At 39.4% G+C, this 25646-nt stretch overlaps 1 protein-coding gene across 2 annotated transcripts in view; it reads left to right on the top strand.

Annotated features, from left to right (window-relative positions):
* The window catches only part of LOC137297693 (FMRFamide receptor-like), a 176750-nt gene that overhangs the window by 137644 nt on the left and 13460 nt on the right, over positions 1-25646 (top strand). Inside the window, exon 1 of one of the 2 annotated variants that reach the window (XM_067829617.1) lies at positions 5051-5115. The exons of the other annotated variant lie outside the window; for it this stretch is intronic. The gene's annotated coding sequence lies outside the window, so the exon portion shown is untranslated. Of the gene's footprint in view, positions 1-5050; positions 5116-25646 lie in introns of those variants that run through there. 2 annotated transcript variants of the gene reach the window in all.

The raw sequence follows: 25646 nt of genomic DNA, 5'->3' as shown, positions 1-25646 counted from the left end.
CATATGTGGACGGTGGGATAGTTCAGGTTTTAAAGCGGTCGCAAAGTCCTAGGTTCGATTCTCCACGTACAACGTTAACGTATGAAGCACATTTCGGGTGTCCGGAAGTGGTAGCATATTGCTATAAACTGCTTAAAACTGTACTCTTGCTTCTGTACGAAGAAATATTGGTATAGGTAGTACATCACCTGCATCAGAAAAATTCGGTAATTTGAAGTTTTTCAGTCACCCTTTTGAACAAATACTGCTACCAAACCCAATTCCACACCCTGTTTCTGCTACATGCCCATGGCACATTATGGCACCAACTTGTATTGCAATGTGTACACCAAGGTGTCTCATATTTCAGCCTATAACTCTACCTGTCAGTCGAAATGTGCTGTGTATTAATTGTTACCAATAAAGTCACCGATATCCCATCACCCTGAAAATCTATGTAAACATCTCCATGATCTCCGTATCAATGTCAAGATCAAAGTGAAATCTCCCAGAGGACGGTTGTTGTCCAATGCGTCACTCAAAGAATGCCCTATATTCAACAGAAAGTCAAAATTGGGATGTTTCATCTCCGCTGATATTAAGTTCATATTTATCTTCTGTCTGCAGATAATTAATGTCAAGCTCACATTGTGATATTGATCACACATGATAAATAATAAGCCACAGGGAATGTCAGAAAAATAGTCCAAAGCTCTTCACCATATCTGGATTCGATCCTGGATCTTTCATGTGGATCCTTCTGTTATTGATTACTCATGGATAGCGTCTCTTTGACTACAGAATATTAGCGACAGCGACCAAAGACTATTCGACTCGAGATCATAACTACATGAGACAACTGTGCGCCATCATAAAGCCAATTGCTTTCTGGCAACCATAAGTGGAAACGACCGTAGAATTACTGTAAGGAAAAGATTTAGAATCTGCATCTAAGTAGCGAGATTGTCCTTGGATGATTGTATGCATCACGAGGCTTTAACAGATTGTTTCCAAAAGTAATCCGTATAGCAAGATATCCCTGGGGCTGTGTTGTTTTTTTTCTTGCTGGAGAAAATGAAATTATCGTGGACCGACTGATTGCGTTAATCTTCCGTACTAAAACATGTTAACATCTTATTCAGCTTCCAAATGTAATACTTCGAAACGGGAAATCTCGATAACCTCGATATAATGGTTCTCTCTTCATTGCGATCGTTTATTTGGTAGATGATAACAGAAAGGTGATACTCGAGGTGCGAACAGAGGTACGAGAGTGACGGTAGTCTATAACTCCACAATTTGCTGGGTTGAATTACATCCGTTGGAAGTGCCAGAATCTTATTATTGTGGGTTAGAGCTGTGGTTTGTCTTATTGTTCCCGTGGTTGTCGGTCCCTTATCTATACTTGTATGTTACATAACAGTGGAACCGAAGTGATGTTTTTGGCTATGTGAAACCAAACTCACTCATGGTGTACACGTTTGACACAAGATTGATCAGCTAAGCTTGGGGTTTAGAACTGTTGGTTCTTTACTCTTTTCACTGGTGATGAAACGAAAACCCCTGAAATGAAATTATCGATGGCATATATCGACTCATCCGTATGATGATCACAAGGGACTGCTGTTGTTTTTTCACTGCAAATTTATTTAAATGGCAATAGTTCGTGAAAAATATGAATCCAGGACTCCTTTAATCTTCTAAACGTGTGTCGTTAACGTTACTGACAACGGCAAATACATATTACCGTTTGACTTGCATTCGTTGGCTTGCATTCGTCCTTCGTGTCTTATTTCATTGTTAGTTTGATACTTCATCAAGTGTCCTTTCTATTGTTCCGAGCATGAGGAAAGCGCTTGCTGTTACGATCGGGAAACTGAACCCTTTTGGGGACTAGGTTACACCTTCTCAGCAATTATAGTTATCTTTTTGATCCCGGAAAAAAATACCATGAGTGTGGAAAAATATATTTGTCATTGGGGATTTTTTGGAGAAATTGGATGTATCTAGCCGAAGCCACTGGTGTGTAGAGCAACAGCTTAATGGGATTTCGCAAGATCGATGCGTGTTTATCATTCGGGACGCTCTTTAAATTGAAACGCCAAGTTATGGTAATATATCAGCTCATGTTCAATGATAAAACTGCATGGACCCCAATGCATTATGTGTACTTTTGTACTAAAGAATGCAGAGGTCATATTGATTACACGTGAACGTGAATTTCTTTGGGAGTTCCACAGGAAACAATGAGAAAAATTCCTTTCTGTGCACTCGCCTACCAAAAATCTAAGGTTTAAGTAATCAGATAATTTTTTTAACATTTCACTATGTGATGGAGAACGATTGTTATCGTTGCGAGTCTCAGGTATAAACGTTCAACGTTATCTGTCCTAGAAAAATTATATGGCACTTTTTAACAGTCATTTCTAAGCCGTCATTGTAGGATGCATTAAAAACAGATCATACAAGTAGCAAACTGGTAAAACAAAATAGCACGTCGTTGGTGACCAGGGTTCATTGTCTTTAAACATCCCTTTCTGGCGGAACGAAATCTACATACCCATTAATACCCAGGCAATCCACCATTTACTACTAATTCTCATCTTATTACCGGCTACCAAATATGTCATAATATATGCTCTGTGGAGGCTCGTCCAGGTTACTTGTTCTATTTTGTTCACGAGCAATAGTCAAACGGCAGCGGTCTGTAAATGATAGAGTCTGGGTCCAACACTCCAGTGATCAACAGCATGAGCGAACCTGACCATCAGATCCCGTCAGTTGCCTCTTACTACAAGCCTACCAATTCTAACCCGTACTTCACTGGTTGCGCCTGCACTGCCTTGCCCTGTTTGCGATTTCCAGAGTGTTTGAAGCGTTCTGGTGTTCTCCGCCGTGGTATAGCTGGGTAATTGCTTATAAAAAGCAATACTCAAACCACACTCGCCTGCTCATATTCTTGACACGAGTTTGCAAGCCCTACTCATTAACAAGTGCCAACCCTGAGACCACTTTGCAAGGAAACCCTAGTCGTTAAAAGGAATTGCTACTGAAAGTGCGAAAAAATATTTGTCTCGAGCGAAATTACCTGTCCCCTAAAATTGAAATTATCGGTCCCTAAGCGAATTGTCAAAAATGGTCACAGCAATACCAATTACAACATAAGACACAGCTTCGTGTTTATATCTCTCGATGACCTTTTGTTATTTGTCTGCCCAAACACTCCAGTCGTGGAAACGAAGACGGCGTATGTTGGCAATTCACACTGATTAGTTAATGGAGATTGATGAAGCGGAGGCCCATGTTCAAGCGTCATACGCCGTTCATGAGTTACTTAAACACCAATTTCGCACAGAAGATTATCACCCGTTCTTTATGGTGATTGGTTACGAGCTCTCCGAATATTCTAATACTCTTAAAACTCACAAATTCTGCAACACTTAGTTCATATTACATGGTCATATTTACTTGATCGAGATGACGTTTAATATTTCTCATCGTTTGAGTTACACATTAATCTGTAATTGGTAAATTATCAGAATGTACAGAAACGGATGCAGGTGCACACGCAGAATTCCTTCTGCAGATCGATTTGGAGTAAATATTGGTTCAACGCTGACATGATTGCTTATGATCGTATTTCTGATATGCGTAACTCGAATGCCCATCAAGCCCCCCCCCCAAAAAAAAAAAACAACAAAAAAAACACAAAAAAACAAACAAAACAAAACAAAAAAACAAAAAACGAAAACCAAAACAAAACAAAACAAAACAAAACAAAACAAAAACAAAACAACCCCCCCCAAAAAACCAAAAAAACAAAAACAAAACAACAACAACAAAAAAAAAACCAACAAAAAACGATGATGCTACTGTTGGGCTTCAAAGCGTGTCAGATTTGACAAATTGCCTTTTCGTGTAAATGGAAACGGGATATCGAATCCAATTTTCACAAAATATCTAAAAGTTTATGCTTACGATCATTGACATACATCGCAAACACATGCAGAGGGAGGTCGATGTTACAGGAATACGGGAATATAGATATAAGTCATAGGAACCCAGGAAATTGTGTGGACAACATTAAGCCATTTATGCCTCAATTCTCAAAATGTAACCTGGATCATCCAGTGGATGCCTACCATAAAACGTTCTGAACGACGCGTAAGTGAATGTCGTAAATAATCCTGATCGAGTAACTTTTGAGCAAGAGGTGTATTACTCTCTTTGTAGTCTTTGTAGGACTGTTCATCAAAGGTTATGGAATACAGACACCAAAGACTGGAGCTCTTGAATATTGCTCGACATGAAGGGAGTTCTGAAGTCACATAGAGTCGTCTTGACAGTTTTTGTGACTCTGCATCTTTATGCAGGTATCTGAATAGCAAGAATAAAGATTTCTTATCTGCGTCCCGTATTTCAAGTTCAGGTGGGAAACACTGAACTTTAATTCACTGACAGTTAGTATAGTGATTGAATCGATTCTAAAAAGCAAATACTACACACACACACACCAACACACACACTCACACACACACATACACACACACACTCCCCCCGTTAATGTTTTAATGTTTTCCTAAATTAAAGCGAAAACATTGCCTCAGACCGTATTCATCAACGGTCATAGTCGAGTCGTATGAATTAAGAGGCATAACAGCTTCATCACCATGACCAAACCCTTACATATGTATTTTCACATGGCTCTGTGCATATATGCTCTGCGATGCCAAGATGACTGAAGATAGAACGCCATCAAATCCACCTCATTTACCCCTCTGTGAAAGTCATGAGGAAATACTCCATATTACTGCAGATACAGCAGTTGAATATCCTGTACCGTGCCTTTATCAACACCTGGATCTGCGTCACCTGGCATCTCACCTTCATAAAATCACACCTGTGTGTGGACCTGTTGATGTAATGACAGAACAAACGGCTGTAGTACGGCTGTCGGTGCTGTACAACCCAATCAATATATCCTCGAGCATAATGACCTGTTAAGCTGGACGGAAAATGTAATTGTCGAGTCGTGTCATTGATTGTCCCTACACTGCCAACACCATGGATGCTTATCACTCTAAGAGGCATGCAGAAAACAAACAAACACCGAGATGTGATACCGCACGAAGACAGGTAGGCTTATTAATTTACCTCGCTTTTACCCTAACTTTCACAACTTACCATCCAATATATATATTCGGTATATAGTGATATATCGGATATAATGGTATATGGCAGAATTGGATTCATTCACAGATCGTAGATTTCAAACAGGCGTTGCTGACGCCTCTGACTGAGACAGTTCTGTACATCATGTGCTGTTAGGTCGGAGCTGAATCGTCCCTATTTGTAAACCTGTTTATCTGACATATTTGTTAAGTAAACATACTTCTGTTATTGTCAAACAGGGATGAGGTTTTCCAGTAAACAGCTGGCTTATCTCATAGTGATTAACAAAAACAACGCAAGTCTATGTATCAAGGGGATTAACGAGATTATGGCTTACGAAATGTTCTTGCTTGATAACGGTACGATGATCTATATCGGAATGCTTTTCGTGTCTTGCCTGTAATATTATTCATAAAGAACACCGTGAATACGATAGGTGATTGGGTGAGTGAAGTTATTTTTACATAGCTTAAGCAATAATCCAGCAATTTCACGACAGGGACCCAAGAAATGGTCATCACACATTGTAACCAAGTGGGGAATAGAACCCGGGTCGTCGGCGTGACGAGTGAACGCTTTAACCACTGGGCTACCCCACCACCCAACAGATTATAGATTAGATCAGGTTCCGTTTTCCTTATCAAATACAAAGTATTGTAATAAATCATGAAAAACACGTTAGTGTAAATATATGATACAACATGGAAAACGAATATTCTTCTTGTCTCTTTATGGAATGTGAAATGTATTCTTACGTCATTATCTCTTGTCTGTGTAAACTTTCACGAGCACCTCGTGGACAGTTATCTTTGGTACCGCAGGTAGTTGTGTATGTAAAGTTGCCTCACTTTGTATTTATACGAACAGAACGTCATTGCAGTACACTAGCTTCGAAAGCTACAAGCTGATAGAATAAAATGGGTGTAATAAACGTTTTCACTGCCAGGGAGTATGCCAGTATTAAGTTACTTACATTTGTGTGTTAGTTATTGACGATATTGCTATTCCCGAGAGCCATATTCCAGCTGTCGTCTTTAAATAATATAGCCCCGTCAATGCTGTTTCCCGCATAACGCTCAGGCAACAATCAGTCGAAGTGAAGACCCGTTAGGCAGCTTGACTCCTGCGAGTTTCTAGGACTTCGGCCCTGCTCCACATAGAAGGACATGTGATACGTGTAGTCTCACCTTTGCCAAGTGAGTTTGTTCCAAATTACCCCTGTTCACCCAGCGAAAAAAGTTGGTACTCGGTGGGATAAGTCATGTGACAATGACCCTCTAGCGCTACAGGCAGCTTACTAATAGGCTATCCAGGATTTGTAACATATTTGCAACGTTTTGATCATGTACTACTGGTGCATGGAGTCTAGCACTTTACAAATACACAGTATTATTATTGCATTGGTGACATCATTGATGGTTTACAATCTGACATCGGATATCACCTTTGACCTTTGCTCAGACAAATTTAAATTTGTTACACCTGTGCCGAATATTTCTGAACATGACATTAGGTCGCAACAATATTCCAATTTGTACAAAGCACTGTCTCGTCTCAGCCAAGCCAAGACTAGTAGCCTCATATCAAATTCCGCTATGAAGTGTCATAAGCATATATTGGTGCTGCGCAAATTACACCTGGTAAGAAAGGGTCAGATAAGCAAGTTAAAAGATGAGCGCCACGAAAAAGGAAATGTAGTTGCTTCTGGACCTTTGCAGAGTGCAGCCGAATTTGAAAAATCCCATTTTGATCAGTCTTTCTAAATAATGTCTAGATCATTGTTTCAAGTTCCCACTGTCTAGCGTCCATGGTCGTTCATGAAATCTTAAATCAGGTACCATCAGATACGCCAAGTGAAGTTGGAATTGATTAATGCATTAATATTTAAATCTTTGCCCTCCAAGTGTCTGTTTACTCACAATAATTTCATATGTTACAGTTATGATTTATTGAACCATCGACCATTTGGCGAAGAAACAATCATTTGTACAAACAAGAAATAGTTATTTATGATCCTGATGTATTTTGATACGGGTATGGCAATTGTGGTTTGGACCTGGTAGTTTGCAATTTAGTAGGGTTTAGATAATGATTTAATGAATCATTGGCTACTTGATGTAGGGAACAATCATTTCTATATCCAAGCTTTCTGTATACTGGTAGCATTGGCCACTGTGGACGTTAAATCTGTAATGAAGATTGATGATGTATGTCTAGAAATAACATACGGGATATGCCTCAGAGGCTTTGAGCTCATAATGTACTCAATACGCGTAAATACTTAATTACTAATGGCGCAAAATGCTTTGTTTTGGCAATGTAGAATTGTTGTTTGTTATGCAATTATCATGTCCATCACAATTTGGTCTTCTTGGCATGTGCAGCTTTGATAAACACATTAGATATCACCACGATATGTGATCGATGGATCTGGTCTATAGCACTGACGTATTTACGTATCTAAACACAATGCCTAAGTGATATATAACAGGTTTTCAGAGACAAAGACAAGATAGAGAGAGTAGTAATAATAGTCGGTGGTATTACTGTTACTGTGCTGCGTTGTAAAATAGTCACCATTTATCGACTGGGGACGGCATCTCGTGAGACGTACGTTTACATTGCTTTTGATTACGTTATAGTTCACTGAAACTAGCTATCGGTATAGTAGATTGTGTTATTTCTCCACACGACAGGGTAGGCGCTTGTGGAATAGATCAGATTTCACTGGTACGGTCACTGTGATCAGACTGAGCATCGCCCACTGAATTTCCTTGAGACAGTTTTAAATCTTGACATCGAATGAAATCTGCGTTCTTTGTGTATTGCTAATAACAGGTATCAATGCAATTGCTTCTTCATTAACTGAGTGATAATAATTCACTAATATAGCGCCTAGTATCCATCTGACTAGTTGCTCACTGTAGGCTGTAATCAGAATCTGATTATTATTATCCCGGATAACGCATGCTACCCCTTAGGCGCTAGAAGGTCACGTGATTTATCTGACCGGGTACCCATTTTCTGCTGGGTGAACAAAGGCAATTTTAACAAACTCACTTGCCTAAGGTGAGACCACGTGTACTACATGTGTTTCGTTGTGGGGCAGGACTGAAGTCCTAGAAATTCTCAAGAAGCTCTTAAACAATGTTACCCGCCCAACGACTGCCCGAGCTAGACGGTGCTTAACTTCGACTGATTTGTGACCTGAGCTCTACGCACAGACCCACTCGCCACCACACTGTGTGTAAAAGACTGATCAAAGAAATGGGGTGGAGGGCTAGTTGTTTTCTTGTTTTACACCCCACTCAGCATTATTCCAGCTACTTGAGGGTGGTCTGTAATACATCGAGTCTGGACCAGACACTCCAGTGATAAACGAAATTGGGATACGGTGACACGTGTCAAGTAAGTCAGCGAGCCCGACCACCTGATCCCGTTGGCCGCATCTCAACACGCAGAGGTCTTTACGGGTTCTTCAGTCTTGGGAAGGGCGTGGACCCTTCATCATGAAATAATGCTGAATTCACAGTACCGTATGATCCTGCCGCCCGATACGGCAGTAACAAAGTTGCTTTGCTTCTTTCGGTTGGGCAGAGTATGATCACCTTTTACCGTACACTTGAGTGAGTGAATTTATATTTAATGTCATATCGGCAATATTTCAACCATATCGCGACGAGAACACTTAACACTGAAATGGAATATATGTATATCACAAAAAACTGTCGACGAAGGACAGTAAAACACCTAGAATATCACAATTATATTTAAAACTAACGTGGAAAGGTAAAACTAACATCACTATTTGGAGAATGTAATATAAAAAAAGATCGCCAACAACAGACGGTAGATCATCAGACTAGAGACCATGGGGAATTTTGCTACCTGCATGGACTCTAGTTGGATTCACACCACCCGTTCAGCTGCTGGCGATTGTAGGAACTGTTGACTACCAATAAACTACAAGAATACTACGTCTAGAAGTCCTGGTAAGTTACGTAAAATCTGCTTCAAAATCGACTCTCCGTTTAGCAAGCATTTCGTATTGATATGGACAGTCTTTTTGCCCTTTTTCAGATAAAAAATTATGAAAATGTTTTCAATCTAACACCGATTGAGGTCACATTCCCCTGCAATATATGTTCAAAGAAAACAGCCCACAACACTTATGGTCTTTCTATTTAGTAACCACCTTCTGTTGAACAACGCTCGGCAGCAGTAAGCTGGTTATCATAGCTAATTTGGGGCATATTAGCAAGTGTGTTTTTTTCCTTCTTTTAAGGTCCAGGTTACAATTAATCTTCATTAATCCACACCTGCTGTATGAGGCGACTAACGGGATCGCGTGATCGTACTCGCTGACGTGGTTGACACATGTCATCGTGTACCAATTGCGTACATCGATACTCGTGCTGTTGATCACAGGAGTGCCTGGTCAAGTCTCGAATATTTACAGACTGCCGCCATATAACTGGACTGTTGCTGAGTGCGGCGTAAAAGTAAAGTGTTTGAACCAGCATTCGTGGTCAGCAGCCTTTGCAGCTCTGTTACTGACTGGTGCATTGTCCCGGAGAAGAGAAATTGCAGCTCGAGCTTGCCTGAGCGCTTTTTCCGCAATGCGTTGCGATAATATTCTCAAATAATGATTGTTCCGTGTGGTAGGTAATCAATATGAATTACACTCATGATATAGCAAAATATAATCACCATAATTCTCTTGTTTGATCCAGGGGCTTTGAACTTCTTTGTTTTGGGCGACTTGGCATGATTCTATTTCATGGATTCATGTCTGCTGGGCGGCATCGTGATCGATCTATGTTTCAACATAGGTAGTTAATCGAAAATGAAAATTACCTCGAAAGGCATTGTGCCTGGTTATCATTACGTGACCCGTGCTATTTGTATTTCATCAAGAATATTTCATGGGGACCGTGAGACCTCAGTTGTCTTCTCCAACTTCTGCAGAATGTTGGTCGGCATTCCATCCGTAGATTGTGCGTCATGTCAACATTTCCTTCCTGATGCTGTGGTTGGGACGTCCAAGAATATTGCCCTTGTGCAGTGACACAAAAATGGATAGATCTTTCCATTAAGAGCAACTGGTAGCTCTCCCAAGTATTTTGTGGTCTAACCTTCCAGAAGAAGAGACTTACTAACTTCAATTGTGGAATCATGGCGTGGGTTATGTATCTCTCCCAAATTGTTGATGCTATGTATTGTCACTATAATACACTTATGATGCATTATTGCTTCCATTGTTGATATTGAATCTCAGTGAAATGGCAAGAGTTGCAAATACTGTATTATTCCCCATCGCGCTTTCAGCGCAAGGCGCTGGATATAGTATTAGGTTCCATCCGTCCGTCGTCCGTCCGTCCGTACGAATCGGAATATCGTAAGAACCATTCACTAGATTCCTTATTTGGTATCCAGGTTCATCATAGTAAGAGACAGGTCTCATTCAGGTTTGGTGACCTTTACCTTCATTTCAAGGTCAAAAGGGGATTTTAACCTTTTACCCTTGTCAGCGAGATATCTCAAGAACAATTACCGAATTTTCTTCATATTTAGCACCAAGCTTATTCCAGGGAAGGTGCTGGGCCCAGTAGATTTTGGTGACCTTCACGTAATGATCAAGGTCACGGAGACACTTTGATTATTTCAGCATGTTCACCTGCATGTTAAACTTGCCAACACGATATCTCAAGAACTGGTCACTGGATGTTTTTTATTCACCACCAAGCTTCATCTTGGGAAGGCGCATTTAACTTCATCTTAAACTACTACCTTCATTTTCTTTACTTGTCAAGTTTAATTTGATAATTTGCGGCGGGGGATTGTCACCTTAGTTGGGAATGCTTGTCTTCCTTACTCCACAGTACCCTGACCGTGTCGTAAAGAATTGGTAACCCATACTTGCCTTAAGAGACGACTGACGGGGTCATGCGTTGATTACTGCGTTGATTACTGTTGGTCACTGAATTCAGACTCTGATTCAGACTTACTTGAACTTGTCTGGTCCAGACTCGATTATTTCCATATAGCCGGAACATTGCTGAGTGAGGCGTGGAACAACCAGCCAGGCAACTCTGGTCGCTTTCGTTATATTAAATTTGGCATGTTTCAACATGAAAGATCGCATCGACGATTCATGATAAAGGGTAGATATGTTGACACCATTTCTATCTTTGACATGTTAGTGACATCGAGGGTACATCAACCCATGGGCTTTGAGGGGCCAGTGAACAACGTATTTATCTTGCCGAGCATCTTAATGTCAATTTTGAATTTTTTTAAGCACGGTTACAAAAATAGATTCCACAGACAAGAAATCCGATTGAGATTTATCTCCCTTCTATTGATCTGCGTTCGCAAAACATCGGTAATTTCCGTACATGATACGTGATTCAATGTTATACCGAAATGTTATTCCCAGCCAGGTCAATAGAAATGTTACTCGCTTGAAGATCCGGATTAGAACTGATCGTCAACATGTATATCACAACTCGCTGACTTGTCTGACACATTCCGTCCTATCCTATTTTCGTAGATCGATGCTCATGCTGTTGATCATTTAGTCTGGTCTGAACTCGATCATTTTCTGACCATCCCCACATAAATGGAATATTGCAGAGTACGACAGAAACTAAACTCATTCACTCACTGTGTTCAGGATTTGTCGAATAGAAAGGAATTTTCTTTACCAACGAGGATCTTGGACACGAAATTAGATGTAGAACACGGAGAGGTTTTAAGGCACTGCCTTCACCGTAGTGACTTTCGTTCATCACGACCAGGTTCAAGAGTAAATTCACTAAACTTGTTTAGAATTCGTATTTCCCGCTGAGGATTAGTCGAGACAAATCGACTTTTTTTCAAATCAACTAGTACGAGAAATGGAAGTTCTAAGAGCATTTTTGTCGCGTGTGTTCAAACTAGTCCCCGGTTTAAAAATGATAAAAGAACTGCTGCAGGGTTTTGGCTGGAAAGTTCTAAATTGTCGTTACATTTATCCGATAAAGCATGGCCCTAGAGCAGACACACATCCTGACCGTTGTTTGTTTTTCAACTAAATCTATCTTCTTCAGACAATCTTTTTAAGGTTGCGTGCAGTGGTTTAAATGCACTTTTGATCATTTAGGTGGACGGGGAGAAGAAAAACTGATGTGACCAAATGAAACTGGATTAGAGTTGAGATAAAACAGCTGAAGAACATCCAGTTTCCTACGAATATGTAATGGCAGTACAACTGTTAGTTTTTCAAAATAGATCTTATCGGCAAATTGGATTTACTGATCATTCTTAAGATAAAGTCTTATGTCAGGATCTGTATACATAGGTGTAGCATACCGGTACATCTGATCCATATTACAGCGTTACCATGGAGAATCATATACCGACATATGGCAGGACCGTTCTAATTATACTTATGGAAAGAACTAAGGGAAGACATGAAAGTGTTCCTTTGTTCCTTTTCAGGTTTCTTCACAAGGAATGCATTGAATTTTGGGTGACATTCTGGGAATACATGCGTTCCCTTATTTGTTTCCGTCAGTGTATTTCAATCAGTAGAAGTCTTTGGGCATGCGCCATAGTAACTAAAATACCGTAGTTACTCTTTACGGTCATCATGAACCTTTTGGCATGCATAACCGTAATACTTCTATTCAGTCCGCATGGATGACTGCACAACTAAATCCTCTGGACGTCAAATACCTGGTCCATAATAACCTTCCTTGCACAGTACGACATCTGGGACCTTTTGCGTATCTTGTGCATATAATGAATGTGTCTATAGAACCTCGGTGTTCTCTGGAGGTGAAAATAAAATGAAAGGATCACTGAAGATCAATGTTGACACCTGGTGTTGGTCCGTATGACCTCAACTTATAACAGAAATCTTCATTTACTTACTCTGTGCTTAATATTGCTTAGACATGGAGTGGTATTGATAATACTATGAAAAATATGTTCTCAAGCATTTCTAGTGTTTTGTTGTCATAAGGTCTGGTGTTTTGGCGTGGCGTGGCGTGGCGTGGCGTGGCGTGGCGTGGCGTGGCGTGGATATTGTACATAAAGTTACAACATTATAATGGGTAGCTCCCAGTTCTTTCAAGACAACGGAACGTCAAGTTAGCTGTATGCCGATGCTTCGATCGATTAAACTGCTCTAATAAATAGTATCAATTCAATTTATTCCGAATCACACGCCTTTCAAAGTTCGGATGTACACGAAATGGTGCTAATAATGATAATAAAAGAATTGATACCCAGTCATCTGTATAAAACAACTCTCAGTTTCGATGGAAGTCACGATTTGGAACAAAAAAGCGCTGCATCGTCGCAAAAGTAGTCGGAGAAGTCTGGAAGTTTTCCGGACTTCTAATCCAATTTAACAAGATTGTTCACTGCTGAGTAACTGCGCTAAAACCCTCGTCCAAATGAGAACGTCTGACCGCTTCTCACATAAACGTCGTTTAAATGTCCTTATCAGATATATAATTCACGAACCACGAATTCATTCTTGGTAATGCCGTTAAAAGTAAAACAACCTTGAGGTACATCAAGATAATTGTTGACATTAAAACTACACCTGAAACATCAATACATTTGGCGTATGTCCACATATGTCTTAGAGCAACTATATGAACAAATCAAGAAATTTCCTGAATTCCCAGCAAACGGTAAAGAGAAACACACGGAGAGCATTTATGGAGAGACACGGAAAGTGAATGGACATAATATATTTCTTAACCAGGTGAGACTAAGGCACAACTCACAGAGGATATCCTGTGAACTATCCAAAGGTAGGAACATTTGTTAAGCTCTACGTACAGTATGAAGGAGAGCAATGGTTAATGACATGTTTCTCATTAACAAGACATGACATAAAGTTGACGAAACATTGCCGAAATCATGAGCAATCTCGAAAAAGTGCCTGTTCGATAACAAATATTGCATTAGCATTTGTTTATGAAGGACCACGAAACAATGGCGCGGGCAGGTGTTCACAATAAGGTGGACGTATATTGCCCTCCTCAAGCACATGCAACAAACAAACACAAAACCAATTGATATTTTCACCTGCGAAAACACGTGTTTGGATTAGAACACTTCGTGGTAAACATGGAGTTACAAATATTGTCGTTTATCTTTAGACATGTTTAAACTATGACCACAAGCATTGTTTTTTTCTTACGCATGATGGACCTGTGAAGGTCCGGGCCAGAAAAGGCCATAAAAGGTAACTCGTTAGAGGCTACTTACGGGGTCGAGTGGTTAAGATCGCTGACGTGGTTGACACATGTAATTTGTTCACAGTTTCGCAGATCGATGCCTCTGCCGTTGGATCACAGGCGTGTCTGGTCCATTCTTTACAGACCGCCGCTATATAACTGGGATATTGCTGAATGTGTTGCAGAACTATACTTACTCACTCACTCTTATGCATAGGAAAGCCAAACATGAATGAGTACGCAAGGTTATCGAGCTTCAAGAGACAGTCTATGGTCAACTCTTACCTAAGATGTCAACACATATTTCAATTACATCGCTTAAGAAAAATTATAGCTTCGTTCGAAGACTCGACGGTGTTAAAATCTAGTTTCACCCTATCCTATACGACCAGTTATGTTTTGACATATCAGGTGTTGAAATGTCAAATATGTATTCATAGACAACATTCATTATGATTTCTATAGCTTTAGTCAGTTCCTATCCTGTGAGAAGGTCCATGTTATAGTATAGAGTGCCTTTTTGAGGATGTGTCAGTTTGAGTCATGTGAAAGAACAGTAGCAGATACACTATTACGCAGATGTCACATGGACAGTGTGATATTCGCTATGCATTACTACCATTTATGCCAGAGCATTGATCGCGCCAACAGCACGGTGAACTAGGTTATCATTGATTCCGTACACAATGTTCCCGTTACATGTTTGGAATTGCAATTTGGATGCAGGTGCAAAGTGCTATTTGTATAACTTAACACACATTTATTCCAACCATTACCTAGAAACGATCATGAAACTTACACTTTGGATAGTGACAGCTCAATAATCTTGGAACTGCAACGCAGCTGTACTGGTAATTGTTTTAAACATGCATATTACGTACATTTATGGAAAGAAGGTAAGAGGGGAATTGATCTTGTTCTGCCCTGTATCTCCCTGATGTGGCGTCACATTAGTTATTTCATGGCTGTGTTCATTGCTAGATGTATAGATTAGAGCCGTTTCAGAGGCTTCACGGAGATTAATCATGGATCGGAAAACGTCTTCACAGACTCAAGATGTCCGTAAGTATGACAGATTAGGATGAACCATGATGATCTTGCCTCTTTGATTTTCATTAATGCTTCCGTATGTCAAGATTCGCGAATGCTTAGTAGGAGGAAATGATGGATGGCCATATGCAGTTTTTCAACCGAATTGTTATACTTTTTAAAATCGGGGTTATTGTAACAGACGGAAAAAGATTAACATTATCAACTCGAGGACACATACTTACAAGACCTGTTAGTTGATTTTTTATGGCGGATCTAGGAAGAACATACACTTCACTCTGCTGTAACTGAAAAATTAATGTGTAAATCGCGAATGTGTAATATTGTTACTGGGCACTTGTAGCATGGTAACAGTTGTTGTAGCCTGTGTTTATGGCCACCGGGTGGATGTAGCTTGGTCTTCATGGCCACTGAATGTAACAGAGTCTCATCAGTGGGCAAAGAATGAATACGTTCGCAGTTACTAGGTACATGAATGTGTTTTGCACAAGTAGTAGTGAAGTAATCATTGTTTCCCCATGAGATTTAGCATACGACTTACCGTATACAACATGTACTGTCATATCTCATCTGCTGACAGCAATTCAAGGCTTTGGGATCACATGCGTGTTTATAATGTTATTCTAAACATTGGCTACCTTGTTATGAAAAATTGTAAACATATTGGCATATACGTATAAATCCTACCACAAGGTTAAAAATGCTGAACAGAAGCATACATGTACATATACACTAATGGATAAATATATTCATATGTTCAGTTTTTTAAGTTCTCCCAAATTACTGATGCCTTGAGCTGATGGACAGACTTCTTCAAAATATAAATTTTAAAAGACAAATCATTAAAAACGTTACGTCACACAAACTGCCCTAAAGACACATTTGAAAGCATCAATCTTCGGCGTTTAAAAAGTGCCACGCTGTGTGAATGAATAACACAAGTGCTTCTTTCAAGAAGGAAAAAGGGACACTGCAGTCACGTGTTGGTGATACTTACTACCACGCGCGTCCATTCAGTTGTGTCTTTGAATGTTCTTTGACCTTGCGTTTACAAAACTACAATAGAAAATAACAGCAGAAGACATATGTCAGAAAAGCAAGATGGATGTCACCTAATTTATTGCTCCTTCAACTGCGAAATGTCCTGTTATTCACAATAAAGAAGTTGACATCCACAAATCTTGCCTTTCTTATGCATTCCACGTCTAAATGTCCATCAGATATTTGAAGAAATATATCGCTTAAGTATCAGTTTGATCAGGTGATGCCTCGTAATTTAATGTTGAATTGATCTGGAGAAAGCATCAAAATGTTCGCTCAGAGCCGATTCCTGGAGGAATAACCAGCATGCCGAAAAGTGAGACTTACTTTGGGCTTTGTTAAGACGTCCATGGGGCGACAAAACCATTCAAACAACAACAGCAACAACAACAGCATTTTAGATTTAAATTTAAATTTAAGATAAATCATTCGTTCAAGAGTCGTTTCGCCACACGTGATATTGCCCAATGCTTCTTCAACGACCTACTCTGTTAAGGAAACAAAGTATACCGAAAGAAATAAAACATGGAACACAGGAAGATGTAAGCGTTCTTTTGATATTTTCCACTTTCATCACCACTTTGGAATAACGCTGTTGGGGGAAGTCTGAGGATTTTTAAAGGTAGACTACCATGAAATGTTGTTCCCTTATTTATTTGTTTCAGTATATATATCTAGCAATGCATTGATTATACGGTGGTCTGTAAAGTAATCAAATCTGTTCCAGATATTATGATACGGCGATGTTGATCATTCTACTAAGTCTTGGGACCAATGGGATATGTGCTGTTGTAAGCACAGAGTGGATAATGTTTTCAGCAGTAAGTTCGTAGAATAATTGTTTTGTCGCTTCTATTTATATCATATTTTCATTACGATAATGGCGATGGACTGGCATGACATTTACAGAAGACTTGGTCTCGGTGCCCATGCTGTGTACACGTACGATTTAGGCAAAGGGGGTGAATCTATCTGTTTCTCATTAATGATTGTAAAATCGCAAGTCCGGGGACACCCATGAACATTTTTGCTGTCATGACATTGTTTGATTGACTGATTCATATAGTCTAACACCGCAGTTAGCAATATTCCAACTGAATGGCGGTGGTCTGTATATAATCGAGTCTGGACCAGGCAATTCAGTAATTAACAACATGCTCATCGGTTACATAACTGGGATACGATGACATGCTTCCAATAATGTTAGTCGCCTCTTACAAGCAGGTGTCTCTGAAAGCCGGATCTTTATTATAATTATCCAAATTCACAAATAAAGCCTAAAGCAAAGGAATCACCAAGTGAACGAGAAGTTTCGTTTCTTCAAATTTCTGTTTCGGTAGATATTTTAGCCATATCGTGACGAAAACATGATTGATACTGAAATTAAAGGCGTATACACTATAAACACCTGTCGTCAAAGGACATTCAAACAACTAGAATATCAAACTTACAATATTTAAATCTAGTGTGGAACGTTAAAACTAATATAACTATTTGGACAATACAATATAAAATCAGGGCTACATATCACCAACAGCTGAAGGTAGATCACCATACTAGGGACCGTGGGGACTTACAGTACGTTTGTTTCCTGCATGGGTCCTAGCTGGATTTACATCATCCCTTCAGCTGTTAGCAATTTAGGAAATCTAGCCATACATTAAAAAGACACGTATTCTACGTTTGAATATGAGGAAAGTTTTAGTTTACTTTGAATGTTTGTGGACTTACGTACCCTCTCACTTTAACCCCCTTTGAGGTTACAGCCACTAACAAGCACAGTTACGAATTTAAACTTCCACTAATATAACATTTATCTATTTACAAGTCATTTAACAAATCTAATTCTTTTATAAAAATGCAATGATTAAATGAGAACTCATTTTATTAAAAAGATCCCTCATAGTTCGGGATCTGAAATATGTATCTCATGTGATGGAATATTCGACACAGTCGAGCTAGAGATGCTTGACCGTGATTATTTCATCACAAGGGATGCAGAAAGGAAGCTCCCCACCTTTTAAGAGGCATTCATGAATATAACATATTAGAAAGGGGCACATGCCCTGTGTGCGTTGGTACGCATAAGGATTTCTATTGACGTTGATAGCATTGCACTAAGTAACCCCAGAGCATTATCAAAGTATATTTTTATATTAACAACACTTCCTTTTATATCAGCTTCTGTACTAAAAGCGTCTTGCTACTTATATACAATATCTCAGAAAGGCCGTTAATTGGAATACGACAGACAAACCATAGCGATTAGTTTAATTATTATTACATTGGAAATCGTTGATCTTTTTCGGGATCCAAGTGGAATATACGTCATTGACTATGTCTTTTGCGAAGTACCCTCTCCGGATTATCGACGTGGATATGAGAACCTATGCAATTACGACAATACGTGACCATGGTCGAGACGTTTATGACGTAGGTTTTACAGGTCAGGTTACATATGAGAGGTCAGTGCAGCTCTCCCTGCAATGATGCGGAACCAGGAAGAAAGATCAGTCACCTTGTGCATTTGGGTCTGGAGATTTATTTATCGATTTTCAGGCCATATGTAATAAGATCGATAATATATTGTACAATTGCATATACAAGGTGATGTCCGATTAGTGTCCAATCAGTTGGATGAGATGCACTTCGGACATATAATCTAGACACAACATCATGGTTCAAGAATATCTGGGGGAAGTATTTCATGTTCAATATATGTTCTCAATACATAAAATACCAAGCCGAGACAAAGCATTCTTGTACTATATGAAAGAGAAAATAATGCTATGTAAATATGCGAATAATTTTCATTTGTTCATTTATATTGGCTAATACTTTAAACTATATTTTTTATCTTTATGCCATTATACAAATGAAACTGAATCACATTTAAATGTCAAGACGCTAGATCATCAATAGTTGTCGATTTCTTTGTTTTCGAGTTCTCTATTATGTGTATTTCACTCAGGTCACGTGTCTGAGGTGCTACATTTCGCTATGCAGAAGTTAGATCCTTTTTTCGTAGGAGCCAGTCTAATTTTTTCTGCACAATGGATGAATGCTGAATAGTGAAGGGACAAGTGATACATTCATCAGATACTCTTAATGCCATTGATGAAGCTCGCTGACTTGGTTGACCATGTCACCGTATCTCAGTTGCATAGATCGATGCTCATGTTGTTGATCACTGGATTGCCTGGTCCAGGCTCGATTTGTTTACCGACCGCTGCCATATAGCTGTACTACTGCAGAGTGCGGCGTTCAACAACTTTTGCATACACCGCGCTTAAAAACACATTTTGCGCACATACAAATATATGTTTCAAAGCACGAACATTTCCTGTGCATCAACATTATGCATCTGCAATCGACATTGTTGCGGACAGGTGAACATTTTATACATTGATATTAAGTAGGCCATAGGAAAGACACGATGTCCACTAACTGAAAACATTATAGCCGTCAAGTATGAATATGTGCAAATGTATTCGAGTTCTGTTAGCCTTTTGTTGTATATTACATCACTCTACAATAATCTAGCTTTAGGAAGGCGGTCTTTTAGTTATGGAACCGGGGCCAGATAATCAAGTGGCTGTTATCCTGAGCATCAATCATTTCTATTTGCATACTCTACCCTAGTCACATTACCCGATCCTGTTCATCGCCATCGCCTCATACGAACCAGGAGTATGCCGTCAGATCACCTATGTAATACTATCAATTACTATGACCAGTCGCATTTCTGGAGTGGAAAACCTCCACACATTTTGGGCAGTTGATACTCATTACTTTTAAACACTACTTCCGGGTTAAAAACGTTACATTTGTGATAGCTCTTTCTCAGTAAATACAGATTCTAGTACGTTTGCTAGGTTGAGTTCCACCCGGGATTCGAACCTACATCGTCAGAATCAGGCTCCTAATCGCTCACACATAAACACATTATCTGAAACACCGAGCTGTCGCGGCTTTCACAACAAGTCATGCACAAAATTTAATAACGATGATAAGTTTTCGTGTAAGATAATTTCGACAACAATCATCCGGCTTTGGAAATGACAGCTCTTGGACATGACGATTCTTGTCATATACAAATATTGTTGACATACCGGTTTTCATGTAAGTTTAATTGCGGATACTAAATTTCTTTGACTTGATGATGACAGTCATACACAAATGTACATACGCGTTTTCATATTAGATCAATTGCGAATATGACAGCTCGGGGACTTAAAGATACGATACGACTAGATATTTGTATAGCGCGATATCCAGTTAGTTCAACTGTGATGTCCATCACAACGGCACAAAGTATTTTCAATCTCAACTCCCTGGGGATCATACAACTATTGCAGCCTACCAGGCGCACCGAGTTAATATGACTTTCCCATCCTTACGAGGTACCCATTCACAGCTGGGTGGACTTGGACAGATACTCACAGTACTTTGTCCATGTTTACTGCACGTTGCAGTACCCGCAACTAAGTGTTTGAACGTATTCGTGTGGCCACCATCTGGTCATCTACCAACGGATTCGTTGGTTCTTGTAAGTACACAGGGTTGTGTATTGCACACTAGGGGTTGTGACAACACTGAAAGAGGTTTTTACACCCGGTCACAGGTGGGCTCGATCCCGGCACATCCAGGCTTGCTGGATTAGTAGCCTTGCGCCTTTGACAGCTCGACCCCCAAAAGATGCTAGTCATATGAAAATATTGTCGACATGCAAGTTTTCATGTAAAATCAATGCAAAGATTTTGATCATCCAGTTTTGGATATAACAGGTATAGGACGTGTAGACAAACACGAGTTTCTCAATGTAATAAGGATGTAATTAGATTCGTATGCATGCTCACCTGTTTGCGCACCTGTTTGTTAATTAGTGAAGTTTGGAGGATCGAAACGTAGAAACAGAGTTAACGCAATACGCACTGTTTTGTCGTTTGTGTTTTCTCGTTTCTGTCTGTCAACTAAATTACCTTGTCCATTGCAATAAACACCATCTGCCCATATGTTGTATCTGGTCGGAGGACCATTGTCACCAACAGTGTGTCCGTAATTAAAACAAACACTTGCGACATGTTGTAAGTCAACACCTGGCACTAATCAATATCTGGCGCACAGCTTTGGATTCAGTATGAAGTATATAATAGTAATTAGTAGTAATGGATATTCTGTAGATATTTAATCCACTACCCAATGTGATATTTTCCTTTGAAGCGTGGACGTGTTTACTTTTGACATGTACAAGAAATAGTCTACAGATGCAACGTGACAGGTTAGAAGATATAACGAGAACAGGATTGCCAATTCTAAAACTACCCATGTAAAACCAAATTTGGTGTAGAAATGTGACGGTCCTGGTTAAACTCGTCTTTTGGAATCTACTCATGACGTAAGTGCTACACGTGGCAGACTCTAAGACTCATTTGATCACGGTATTCAACTTTCTCAGATACATGAATATTTCCCAACATCGTCACATGCCTGCATTGGTACTGAGCTTGGCGTTAATTGCATATTAGATGTTGGAATAAATGCTAGACAGACTGTACTGTTATTAGACCCTATACAGATTCAACCATATCATACTCTAAGGTGTACGTTCGGTCGTATTACAGAACAAGTATGAATGTCTAAACTCAGGAGAGCATACGGACACACATCTGGATGATCAAGTAGACAGAAATCCGTCCCAAAGCTCGTGAAAACACCCAGTCCTCTGAAGACGGCTAATAACTGAAGCATGTTCCAAGGGTTTTGTCAGAGATGAGTTGGTACCTAAACGAATAAGTATAACTTAATGATGACGTATATTCAACATTAAGTAACTTTTTGTCGACCAACACACCAGCAGCTTTGGTGTCTTCATTTCATTTTCCCCTGTCAAGTTAACAGAGAACGAACTACGATTGGCGCTGAAATCTGTCAGAATTGCGACATTCCAGAAGTTTGCATGCAATTGTTTTTTGTACATATGTGGAAGCGCATCACCAAACTGGAGTGACGAAACTGATATCTATAGCAGTATTTTTCACTTGTGCTGTATGTTCATGTCTCATATGACGTCATATGACGAAGGCTTTTCAGTTAGTTGTATATGAAATGTGTAACAAGCTCGTCATCAAAGACAGGCCGAATCGTTAGGTTGCCGTCAATTGCTCCCGTGTGTCATGTGATGGTGTCCCCATGCACAGATTTCCGCGGGACCCATCAGTTCGTGGTAAATGAATGCGAAGCGAGCGTTGTGGAAGCCTCAAATTTATTTAAATAAAAACTAATAAATGATTGATAACCAAAATGATTTTGCATTACGCAACTTGTAACATCAGGATTTCTTCATAGGAGAGAGTGAGTGAGTGACTTAATATTTACTGTCACATCGGCAATAGCTCAGCCATATTGTGACGAGAACACTTAACATTTAAATGGAATGTATGCATAATCTAAACATCTGTCGACAAAGGACAGTACAATAACTAGAATATCACAGATATACATGTAAAACTAGCAATTAAATCTTAAATATTTTAGCTGTAAGGGAAAACGCGATATCAAAATGGGCTATAGATCACCACGCTAGGGACCCCTGGGACTTACAGTACCTTTGCTGCCTGCAGGGACCCTAGCTGGATTTACCCCATCCCTTTAGCCGCTGGCGATTGTAAGAAATTTTAGCCAAAATTAAATAAAAAAAATAATACGTTTAAAAATCCGGACAAGTTTACTTTGACTTTTGGGACTGACGTACCCTCTGAGGAGGACAATAATTTCACAATACTTCAACTCTTCTTCATCGGAAAGTATCGTGATTTTGGTCGAAGTGACAGCAATCTCTATTTCCTCAAAGAGTGGAGATTGCAAGAAAATGCAAACATAAAACTATGTACATGTTTATGTATATATTTATGTAGTCATATATCTTTTTGAATCATGACAAAAGACTTTGCATGCCACTGCATGTAACAGAACGATGTGTATCTATTATGACAACTAGCGATTTTGATAGAATCGTCTATGAAAACAAGTTGAAAAATATGCAAAGTAGGTTACAAAATTAAATGGTAATCGATTTTGAAAACATAAAGCCTTCATTTATCAAATCAGTTGTCACGATTGCAGGGTTAGACAAACCTATAAACAAGACAATCCACCCCCTGAAATGTAGAAGAATACTATAATAGCAATCCACATAGGTATACGTCACATGTCACCGAGGCGCGCCGCTCGGATTGGTTGAAATTTCGTTTGAGAGAGAGATTTGAGCAGTGTTATTTGTACCCCGTGGAATACATGTGATCTTTAAAGTGTCTTGGTATTGAGACGAATTTTACCCGTTCGGCAGGATACGCTCACCTTTTCCCGAATACTGATCGTGGTAGGATTTCATGAACAAATGTGCACGATCTTGTCACAATTGTCGACTCAGAAGGGTTATCTGATGACTGTGGAACAGGGTTGGTGCTTATATTTTTATGGCATTATTAATACTCTGCGACATGATCACACGCAATTTATAGTCGTATGAACATATTGAGGTCATGATATTAAGGTTAGTAGTCCGCGACAAATGGGTCATTTGGTCATTGTAGTTTACATATGAAGCTGATCCAGGTGTCTAAGGAATGCCATTTTGTCTGCTTCGTTACTCAACATACCCTACCTAGCGTCCATTATGGAACACAGATATGGCATTCAGTGCTGTAACGTTCAGACTGGACCAGTGAAACGCCTGACAATGTGTAAGCCTTCTAACCCTCAACCTTCCTAATGTGGCCATACATTATTTTCCCATCTTTATACGAGAATCTCTGACGTCACACAATGTCAAGCACGTAATAGGTCAAAACTAGGAAGATGCAATTGTGCAACAGATGATTGATGACATTCTGATTTAGGAAAACAATTTGCATCTTTGGTGAAAGGGAAAGGTCATAGCGTGTTGTTTGTCAGCGTTAGACGTTTCATTGTGGAATATTTTTTTGTGGTAACGAACTTTACGTAAAATGACCTTGCGATTGCACATGCTACGACGCCACTTCCACTAGTCTGGCTTTAATTGTCACATTGCATACGTCATATAATTCATTGTCTTGTATTTTAGGGTCTTTTTGCTTACGTAATTGAGACGGTTTGGGGAAAATATCATTTTTTCAAGTCTATGAATCGCTGAGCGTTGCATATTTTGTATAACGCGTTCAATGTCAGATAGATTGATAGATGATAGATTTAGCCTATTTATACAAAATATGACGTTTATAATAGCTGTTTATGATCTACGTTCCATCAAAGTTGTTATTAAACCAACGACTTGGATAAAAAAAGAATGGAGGATCATCATATATCACTGATTGTTTGGGCCATATTGGTGCCATGTAGTGACGCAAACACGCTGATCGTAATATTTAAAAAGAAAAACGGCTGGAATGTATTTTTTAATTGTGTGTTTCATATTTTTTAAAGATAATAACTGTTTCCAAATAAAAATGACACTCTGCTTGACATCTATAGGTTGTGTTGTTCATCTATTGATTTTTCATATCACTGTAGTTTCCCTCGCAGAGATCGTTTAAATGTATTGACGCTACATGCAGACATATACTTTAATATGTTTACTTACCCATTTGTGCACATAAGTTAAAGAACGAATAAACTCAATATCTTGGAAACTTTGTACCACTGCATACGAAAGACTTCTGGTTAGTCATAAACGGAACGCCAATTTTGTTAAAAAAAGCTTGTGATTAATTAATACCAAGCGCTTAAAAGTTGCTAAAAAGCCGTCTGCTTCTCTCCCGCCCGCAAACGAAACCACAGACAGGTTATGTAACTCTGTCGCCAGAGCCCTGCAGTGACGTCATAGAAGAACGATTTTCAGTTACTTGTACAGAAAATGTGTGGGAAGCTCAACATTTTGCTGATTCCTCGACGTCACCGAAGACATGTCGAATTGTTGTGTTGCCGTCAATTACTCCTTGGGGTCGGGTGATGGTGTCACTATGCACAGATTTCCACCGGACCCCCTAGTTTGTGCGTAAACTGGTTGTATGTATGTGCGAAGCGAGCGTTTTTGAAGCCTGTGGTATATACTAAATCGGATGCTTCGCCCCTACCACGCTTCCAGGATGGAAAATGGAGTTCAAGTTTCATCGGGTTTATAAA

This window comes from Haliotis asinina, chromosome 10, assembly GCF_037392515.1.
Source record: "Haliotis asinina isolate JCU_RB_2024 chromosome 10, JCU_Hal_asi_v2, whole genome shotgun sequence".
NCBI lineage: Eukaryota > Metazoa > Mollusca > Gastropoda > Lepetellida > Haliotidae > Haliotis > Haliotis asinina.
This window is presented reverse-complemented; position numbering and strand designations above follow the sequence as displayed.